This window comes from Glossina fuscipes, unplaced genomic scaffold (genome assembly GCF_014805625.2).
Source record: "Glossina fuscipes isolate IAEA_lab_2018 unplaced genomic scaffold, Yale_Gfus_2 113, whole genome shotgun sequence".
NCBI lineage: Eukaryota > Metazoa > Arthropoda > Insecta > Diptera > Glossinidae > Glossina > Glossina fuscipes.
In genome coordinates this window covers 3,261,156-3,271,107 of record NW_023998456.1, presented here as the reverse complement: position 1 = coordinate 3,271,107, position 9,952 = coordinate 3,261,156, and positions in this window count along the sequence as shown.

Genomic DNA, 9,952 nt, shown 5'->3' with positions numbered 1-9,952 from the left:
CGCCGATGCGACATGAATGATTTGATGTAGTTGAAGAATTTGGGTCCAACATTCCATGATTTCAAGAGTCTTAAGATAGCATGAAGACCAACTCTGTCAAATGCTTTTTCGAAATCAATTGAGAGAATTGTTACGTGATTTCGTTCGGAAATTGCTTTGCTTGTGAAATAATCAATATGTAACAGAGCGTCGATGCATCCTCTACCCCGCTTGAAACCAACTTGTTGCTTTGTTATCAGGTTCTTGGATTCAAGAAACCAAGATAATCTAGATGCCATAATCTTCTCTAAAACCTTAGAGAGGCAAGATAAAAGAGAAATTGGGCGATAATCAGATGCGATGGAGACATTTTTTGACTTTGGAATTGGAACAACTGTTGCCAGTTTCCACATGTAGGGTATATGGCCAGTCATAAATACCGTATTATATAGGTCCAGTAATTTCTTTTTACTAGACTTAGACATAGCACTGACCATTTGGTATGAGATGCGGTCTAGACCAGGTGTCTTCCCCTTCAAATTGGAGAGACAACTTCCAAGTTCTGAGGTAGATACGCTATTTTCCAGGAACATGGCACATCTGTCGATATTATTTGAAGGAGATATTGGATTCCTTTTATTTTCAATGAAAGCACTGGAGAAGTTGCTGTCAGAGGAGTATTCGCACCACACTTTTCCAAAGTAATTAGAAATCTCATCTGCGTCAGTTAAAGTTCCATTAGGAGTGCAGATGGCAGAAATTTGGTTCAGGTTTGAAGTCCCATTAAGTCTGTTGATTTTGTTCCAGACAACTTTCATGGATGTATTTCTGTGAATTCGTCTCGAGAAAAGTTCGAAACTAAGTGCCTTTGATTTCCGTAATTCCTTCCTGAATAGAGCATTGGCCTTTTTGTATAATAACAAGTGATTCTGATCAGGACATCTCTTAAAGCGGTGCCATAGATCCATTTTATTTTTCCTCAAAAACGAAAGCGTGTTGTTCCACCATGGAACCCTAGCTCGTTTAAAAGAGGTGTTGGATTGAGGAATAGAAAGATGAGCAGCCGTGCGAATCGATTTAGACATAATAGCAGCATCATGGTTGCAGTTTCCGTTAAATGGCTTTGAGTTCAAAAATGACTCCACCTGTTTGGAGTAATTGATCCAATCCGCTTTATCTAGGAGGAATTTGGCCTGTTTTGCTGGAGTAGCAGAGGACGTTGAAAGTTTAAGATCGATTATGATTGGAAAGTGATCACTATTATGTAGATCATCAGAAATAGACCAGGACACCAAAGGAAGAAGTGATGGAGAGCAACATGTTAAATCAATATGTGAAAAAGTATGATGAGTTGAGAAGTGCGTTGGTTTTCCATCATTTAAAACGCAAAGGTTGCTTTGAAAGAAGGCCTTTTCTAAAACAGTACCGCGAGTGTTGTTCACTGTTGAGCCCCAGATGGTATTCCAGCTGTTGAAATCGCCGCATATAATTAATGGGGGGGAAAGTACGGAGAATAAACTGTAGAGTTCTTGCTGAGAAAACGATTGCGAAGGTGGAATATAGAGCGAAAGCACTGTAAATTTTATATTTAACATTATTTGTATCGCTACGGCTTGTATATTTGAGCTTAAATTTATGCGTTTGTGAGGTACATTTGATTTTATAAAAACACCTACTCCTTGTTTGGAATATGAATTTTGATCAGCATTCGTGAAGTATCCAGTATATGATTTGGGTGGAATAGGATTAAAAGAGCTTCTACAATGGGTTTCTTGGAGCGATAAAAAGGTTGGATTAAAATCACTTATGAGTGTACGGAGTTCATCAAAATTATTAATAAGTCCCTTAATGTTCCATTGTAGAATTTTAAAAACTTTATTTAATTGTAATGACATGTAAGCAGAGTGGAGGGAGGGTTAAGTTGACATGTCAGCGTCTCCGTCGAGAAGGTCACTATAGGAATTTTTCGTGAATGATTTATTCTTACCAGCAGAATAATCTGTATTTAGGTGATTTGGTACATTTGAAGCGCAACGGGTTGGCGCACGTGAATAATTTGAAAGTGAAGGTTGATTGAGGGATGAAAGAATGGATTCATTAACACTTGTGATTTGTTGAGTAAAGTTGGGAGCTGGAGATTCTGGAGAATTTGGTATATTAGATTTTAGCAAATGTGTTGTTGTTTTAATTTTTTCAATATTTGCAGTTGCTTTGGTTTTCGAAGGTTGATTAATGGATGAAAGAATGGATTCATTACCACTTGTGATATGTTGAGTGAAGTTGAGAGCTGGAGATTCTGGAGAATTTGGTATATTAGATTTTAGCATATATGTTGTTGTTTGGATTTTTTCAATATTTGCAGTTGCTTTGGTTTTTTCAATATTATCTTTGGCAAGTGATGTAACTGGTTTCGCAATATAATTTTTGGTTAATGGTGGAACAGGTTTTTCATTGGAAGCAGTTGCAGTTAAAGTCTTACTAGGTTCGATTTGCGAGGCAACAGCAGCATAGGTATTACTTTTGCCAATTCTATGGGCTACAGATGGATTTCTTTCCCGGTATGTGCGTCGCGCTTCGCCCATGCTACAGTAATTTTCTGTTGATCGCTGAGTGTTGATCATTGCAATTTATGCAGAAACTACGGGTACAGCTTTCAGTATGTGGAGGATGACCACAGTTAGCACAAGATGCAGCATTAGTGCATCTTTCTGCCGTACGACCCAGGCGTTGGCAATTTTTACACCTCATAGGATTTGGGATGTATAGTTCTACTTTACATTTATACCACGCCACATCAACTGTTCGTGGTAATCGATAGCGATCAAAAGTTAAAATAATCCTTCCTGTAGGAGAGCGTGTTTTTCCGTCATCATTCAGTTTGGTTAATTTATATGCTTCAGTCACTCCTTGAATGCCCATTTCGCGAACAATTTCATCTTCCGGCACATGCTTTAAGCAAGGGGCATAAATTACGCCTCGAACCGAGTTAAGTTTCTCATGTAGTTTAGCTGAAATAGCACATAGATTAGCTAAAGATTTGGCCTTTATGAGTTTTTCGGTTGCGCGCGGGTTCCCAGCGAGGACCAGTAAATTCCCATCGCGTAGAATCGAGATGGAGTCGATGTATGTTGTAATGCTATCTAGAGCTTTTTTTTATAGCAAAAGGGCTAATTTGGGAAATTGTTATTCGAGCATCGGTTGAAGAAATAACAATATATTTTTTATCAATAGGGATTATATCGCTGATCGGCAACACCGGAAAATCTGATTTTTTACTTTTTTTTCTTTGGGGGGATGTATCACTTAATAGATAAAATCTATTCGGGTTTTTGTCTGGCGGCCCCGGGGCCATTATGCCTTATTGTTGTCTATTTATTATTATTTTTGAAATAACCACTCACTTGAAAAGGTTTGGGAACTGTGCAAGAAGGTTGGGAACTACTAAAGAAAAATGTCAAATGTTTTCAATTTTTTTTATTTTGTTTTTTTGTTTTCTATTTTTTATTATATATAGACGAAACAAAAGCACATACGCGATATCCGCGTTAACCAGTTTTAGCAATAACACTGAAAAGACAGAAGTTAAATACACAAAAACACCGAAAACACCGAAACAATTGAAAAAACGCAGACGAATAGAGAACACGCACTACACTGAACACAAGTCGACTCGTCTGTTTGATCTAAAGTATATTCTATTCGTTTCTTTTGTTTTTTTTCTCTGAGTATCATTTGGGGATTTCAAGTATTAATCCGGCCATGACGGGCTAACAAAACGCAATGGACACCGTTAATATTAGCAGCAATCAAAGCATCTAATGCAAAACGCAAAGGAGCTCCGTAGCTAGGTTTGTTACATCATGTTCTGCTCGCTCTTTGAATTCAACAGAATTGCCATCAAATGCAGACTCGCTGCTAAATGCTTAGTAAATGTAATTGCATTAGGATGGTCCTTCAAAATGCTAAAATACAAGTTTTTCATTAATAGCGAACTCAAATTGTATTCGATTTCTCCTAACTAACTCTGCTTCTAATTTACTTGGAGCTTCTTCATTTAAAGTCCACATCAAATCTATGATTTTCTCCCCATCATCTGGTACTGGATATAACTTTTCCTCCACCTAGGTTAGAAAGGAGTTAGCTAATATCACATGAATATGAAATCTAGGCAGTACATACTGCCTCAGAAAAGCACAACGAAAAATATACCGTTTGCCAGAAATACATGATAAGTGACTCCGACGAATTTTATGAAGACATTACGTCGACATCAACACTTTTAAGGTCAATCTGGAAGAGGCTTTCTATCCAGATTTAAAACATTACAAAACTCTGGAAAATAAGAGCATTGACGGTAAGTGCATTTATTTCCGTCAGTTTAATTTCGTACCCGTTATGTTCATATTGCATCTATTCATGTTTGCCGATTTAGAGTCCTTGTGTTTTTTTTTTTTTTTTTTTTGTAAAAGGCGACAAGTTAAATGTAATTATAGTAATAATTAAATAATAGTAATATTAAGTAAATAAGAAGGAAAAAAGAAAAAAGCATGTACACACACAGCACAGAGGAACACCTACAACAGAATCAAATTGCAAGTGAACCCCAAAGCCATCGCAAACATACAAATTTAAAATTATTCGCAGGGTTAAATGAAGACTTCATTCTATTGCGGGAGATTTTTTAGAGATCTTATTTCAACGTTTGATAGATGATCATTTGAAAGATTCAAGAACGGTGGATTTATTAGCGGACATTGTACAACAAGCAGCGGAAAATCTCCTAAGATTTGTCTATCTTCAACATATATCCTTGTTTTGGCTGAAACTACGCGCCGTTGCAGATACTGGCAAGGGAGCTGAAAAGCTAAAACATCTTGTGCAAATTTTTGAGCAAGGCGCTAAATATCGTGAAGGAAAATTATTAGCTGAAATGGATGTAATAGTGCCAACTATTTTGCGAATGGTAGACAAAGCTAATGCAGATGATGAGGCTGAAGAGACTATGCTTATGCTAATACATTTAATAAGTTCTATCTTCATGTCGAGTTCATCGTTAATAACGCAATTGGACACAAGTCTTTTGATGAAAAAATGCTTAACGATAGATTTTTGAAGAATTTTTGCTGCAAACGGCACATCATGTACAGTTTAATATCTTTTCAATGCCAAAGATGGTTCAATACTTTGAAAAACACTTGGATTTAGCAGCTTCTGAATTATTTGCTCAAATAATATTGAGAACAGAATCTCTACAGTTTAATGTTTTAAAAGCACAAACTTGGAAGTCATGGGAGTTAAAAGTGAGACTCAGCAAAAGGTTAAAGATACAAAACGAAAATTCTTTGGAAAAAGCAAAGATATAACAGAAGAACGTGTCTTGCTGCTCTGTTTTATATGTTTTCATCTAAAACGCCTTAAACAGGAATCTTCGCAAGAATACTTGGACAAAATTAGTGAGGAAATTATTAATGTTTTGAAAGATGACCAAACCAATTTAAAGTATTTAATTCTTCGTGATTTCAAATGAATTTTGTTCCGCGAACTGACATTTCGAAATAATTCATGTATAGCTTAGGATTTCTCATTTTAACTCTTGCATTTTTTACATTAAATTTCATAGATTTTGAATACAACTCTTCTTATTGGATACACGGATTTGTTTTCCGGAAAAACATTATTACGGTGTTGTTGCGTTCTCTTGCAGATGCAATGGCCATGTTAAAGTTGAATACATTTCACTGGCATTTGATTGATGGTCAGAGTTTTTCAATGGAAATAAAAACACGATCCGAACTTTGCAAATATGGAGTTTACTCATTAAGGAAAATATACACGCATAAGGATATTGCAGAGATTGTGGAATATGCACGTGTACGCGACATTAGAAAAATTTCTGAATTTGATGCTACCGCGCACGTTTGTGAAGGATGGCAGAGTAAAAATTTGATTGTCGGCTTTAAGGTAAGCTCTACGAGTAATCACAGTGTTGAGCCGCATTGCGAGCTACTAGATGCCACATGCCACGGCAAACGGTATATTTATAATACTTCGAGATATACATATGGAAATGTTCGATTTATTCGATGCTTATGTCTTCCATATGGGCGGTAGGAATGTCTCAACACCTTGTTCGGAACAATCCAAATCCATAAACAATTGGATGAATGGAAGGGTTGGGAGCGAGCCTTATTTTACACACTTATGGGCATATTTTCAAGCGCAAGCATTGTAACAAATTCATTATGTGAGAAAACAAAAAAATATTTCAACAATTTTATGGGAGAGTCAATTGATTGAAGACCCATTTATAGATGTGTATCTGAAAACAGACCGCTATTTTATACAGATTTCAGATTTTACTCAAAAGCGAAAGTATAGGATATACTAAAGCGCAGTTATCATATAATAGTCTCCAAATATGATGCCTTACTTTTCAGTTAACTGGCAAAAAGTCTATGAGAACAAAATTGATTATGTGGTTCTTAGTTATCCATCGCAAGTATTGGGGCGGAGGCTATAGTTTGGTCATGAGCATGAGTAGATGAGCATAAGCTCGTACAAGTGCTTTGGCTGCAGTGCTTTGGACAGAATCGGAAGACAATTTCTGCTGCTAACGCATCGCGAATATTTAGTCGCAAACGGAATTGGCGGAGAGTCTTTAGGATCTGAATGACGTTTGCAGAATGATGATGAATGTTTGTTTGGACAAATGGGATCAGTCGTGGAAAAAGCATGTTCACCTGGTTGTTCAACCACTATCTTATATTCTAAATCATAGGTGAGGCAGAATTTAATTGTTCTTTCGTCTTCAGTACCGTCCTTATCCTACTTTTTCGTAAAATGTAAGCATAAGTTAAAGTAAATATTTTAATTATTGTATATTTTTTATCGAATTTTTAGAGGTTTTTATTTCAAATGATGTTTACTGCCTCGCTAAAGCTCAGACGTCCTACAATAAATATGAGTAATTTTCCTATTTTCTTGCTTCTATTTATTGATCTATTTCCTAAGGAGAGCCAACTGTGGAATGGAAAGAGCAAAGTTTGTGTAAGCGAAGTATATAAATCTATTTCTTTTTTTAATTTATAATATTTAGATTTTTGTTTTTACTTTTATTACCAAGCTTTGATGCGATTTATACGACTTATGCAAGAAGCAAACGGCTTTCCCCAAGAGCTTCACTTTTATATAAAGTCTTAGCGAATACATGTAATACGTAGAGAAGGTGTTGACGCGTCTTTTATTGTACCGATCGTCTGTAGATCACTTTTTGTATTAGTCTAAGCTGGTCTGTGCGTCTATCTGTTTTGTTTTCTTGCGTTCAACTTACAGATCGCAATTTTGGTACATTGGCCCAAAGACGAAAGCCTTTGAAAATGGTTTGGATCGGATTATTTTTCGATCACTACTCATATAAATCCTTGTTTTGAAAAGTCTTTATGTGAATAACTATATTAAACGAATTGGCGTATTGTGTACATTCTGCAGCTGTTTTTACTTCGAATTCCTATACCACCCATTGATTTGTATATACATCCTGCAGCTATTTGTATACATTCTGCAGATATTTTTATTTCGAATTCCTATACCACCCACTGATTTGTATACATTCTGCAGCTGTTTTTACTTCGAAATCCTCTACCACCCATTGATTTGTATATACATCCTGCAGCTATTTGTATACATTCGGCAGCTATTTCTACTTCGAATTCCTATGCCACCCATTGATTTGTATACATTCTGCAGATATTTTTATTTCGAATTCCTATACCACCCATTGATTTGTATACATTCTGCAGATATTTTTACTTCGAATTCTTATACCATTCTTTGATTTCTATATACATCCTACAGCTATTTTTACCTCGAATTCCTATACCATCATATAATATTGGTCCCTGGCCTACTATAATATTCTCACTTTTTCTCTCCATCTTAAAGTATGTGATACCGTAGTTATTTTATTTAATGTTGGTTTTTATTTTGTTTATGCTCATTTACTATCATATTTTGTACATCAGGTCTACAAGTATGTAATGACGATTTCAGAAACAATGCGATTATTATAAATAGTTTCGATATAGCACGACTTGAAACAATCGAATCGAAAATCGAACCGTGTATTCTGCTGGATTCTTTTTCATTACTATTTGCATTGATTATGTCTATCACGAAAGAATGTGAGGCATATCCATTTTGTAATGCCAAAAAATTTGTCATGGATTGGAAAAGTCATAATTGATAGGAGATGTTGATAATAGAAAGAACATGTATTTTACAATAAGAATATAAAAAAGGTTTATGTCTGAAGAGAGAGCGGACAAGGGAGAGAAGCTAGAAGTACGAAAAAACTTTCCCAGGTGAGGCGACGTTATGCCCTGGGCTGTTTTATACCCTGCTGTATGCCCTATCTATAATCTTTTGTTTGCGAGTGCATATGGGCACGTACTGTTATGAAAATCTCATATTTCATGAAAATTGGTCGATTTTCTCAGAAAACAAATTCTAAGGAAAGGGGAGAAGCAAATACATATTTAATGCACGTTATCCACGTCATGCGGCCGGCGACTCGCGAAAAGATTAACAATAATTAACAAGTATGTAGCGATGAATTTAGGTAAAGGAAATTTGCTTATAAAAGAGCATATAAGCAGAATATTTACGGAAGCAAATAGATTGAAGGCAAGAAATTTGGATTGCAATGTTCGAGCGGACAAGGACTCAACGAGGATTAAAGCCTTGTAAATATAATTTCCTACCAATAAGTTGTAAATAGATTTCCTAAAAATTGTCAATAAAAACTACAATATCGTAAAAACCAAAACCAGAGGTGAAGAAAAACGCAAAATCAAAAAAGTGGTTTACGTTACAATATATATGATAATATGGTATATATATAGTAAATACATTTTTCTACATTATCATTTTATTTTTGAAAATGGGGTAAAATCGAATGCCACGCCTATAAAAATTGTATAAAACTATTGAGGAGACGTACAAGGGGAGATGAATGCATATTTTTTATACATTTATATAAAAAAGATTATATATTATATTTCAAGCACTTGTATGAATATATGGAAAGAATTATCATTTTATTTTTGAAAATAGGGTAAAATCGAATGCCACGCCTATAAGAATTGTATAAAACTATTGAGGAGACGTACAAGGGGAGATGAATGCATATTTTTTATACATTTATATAAAAAATATATATTATATATATATATAGAATTAACATGAGATTAATATGAGATTTTCATTTTTCCCAGTTTATATATTACTAAGATATTACTAAGATAAATATCCTCATACATACTACGAGCTTTTGGTTTTTCCATTCCTTTGCCGCTACGCGAATACTCTATATAATCTTCGGTTTGGGCCAACAAGCGATTTAGGTGGTGCTTGCAAATGTTCTTTTCCACAAGATGTTCCTTCGTCTGAAAAAAAATAAAATATATTATTCACGGTTGTAATTGAGATCTCTAAATACTTTACGAATTTGTATATCTTTAAACAATTTGATGCAAGATTATAAATTCAGCGGCTAAAACATTCTACATTTATTGTAAATACAGTTCGATAAACAAATCACCACTTCAATGCAAGTATTTCCCTTTAAATCAAAAGCTCCATCCGATAACCATTGAAATCAAGCGGATCATTTCCGGCTGTTACTAAATGAGTACATGATTATCATACATATTTATCACTTTCTTTAAAAAATCGTTATTTTATAAAAGTTCATTCTACTTTTGTTCCGTGAAAGCTGGCTTCAAAAAAAGGAAAAAAAAAATGGCAATTATTTGTAATCTCAAATACATGCATTCTGATCAAATTCAAACGTCTTTTCAAGTAAAAAAAAAGTTCCCAAATATGTATAATTTTGATATTAATTTTTTTTTTTATCCAGGGAATAAAATACCCAAAATAATAGCATAATTAAAACATTTGGTAACTCGCCTCAACT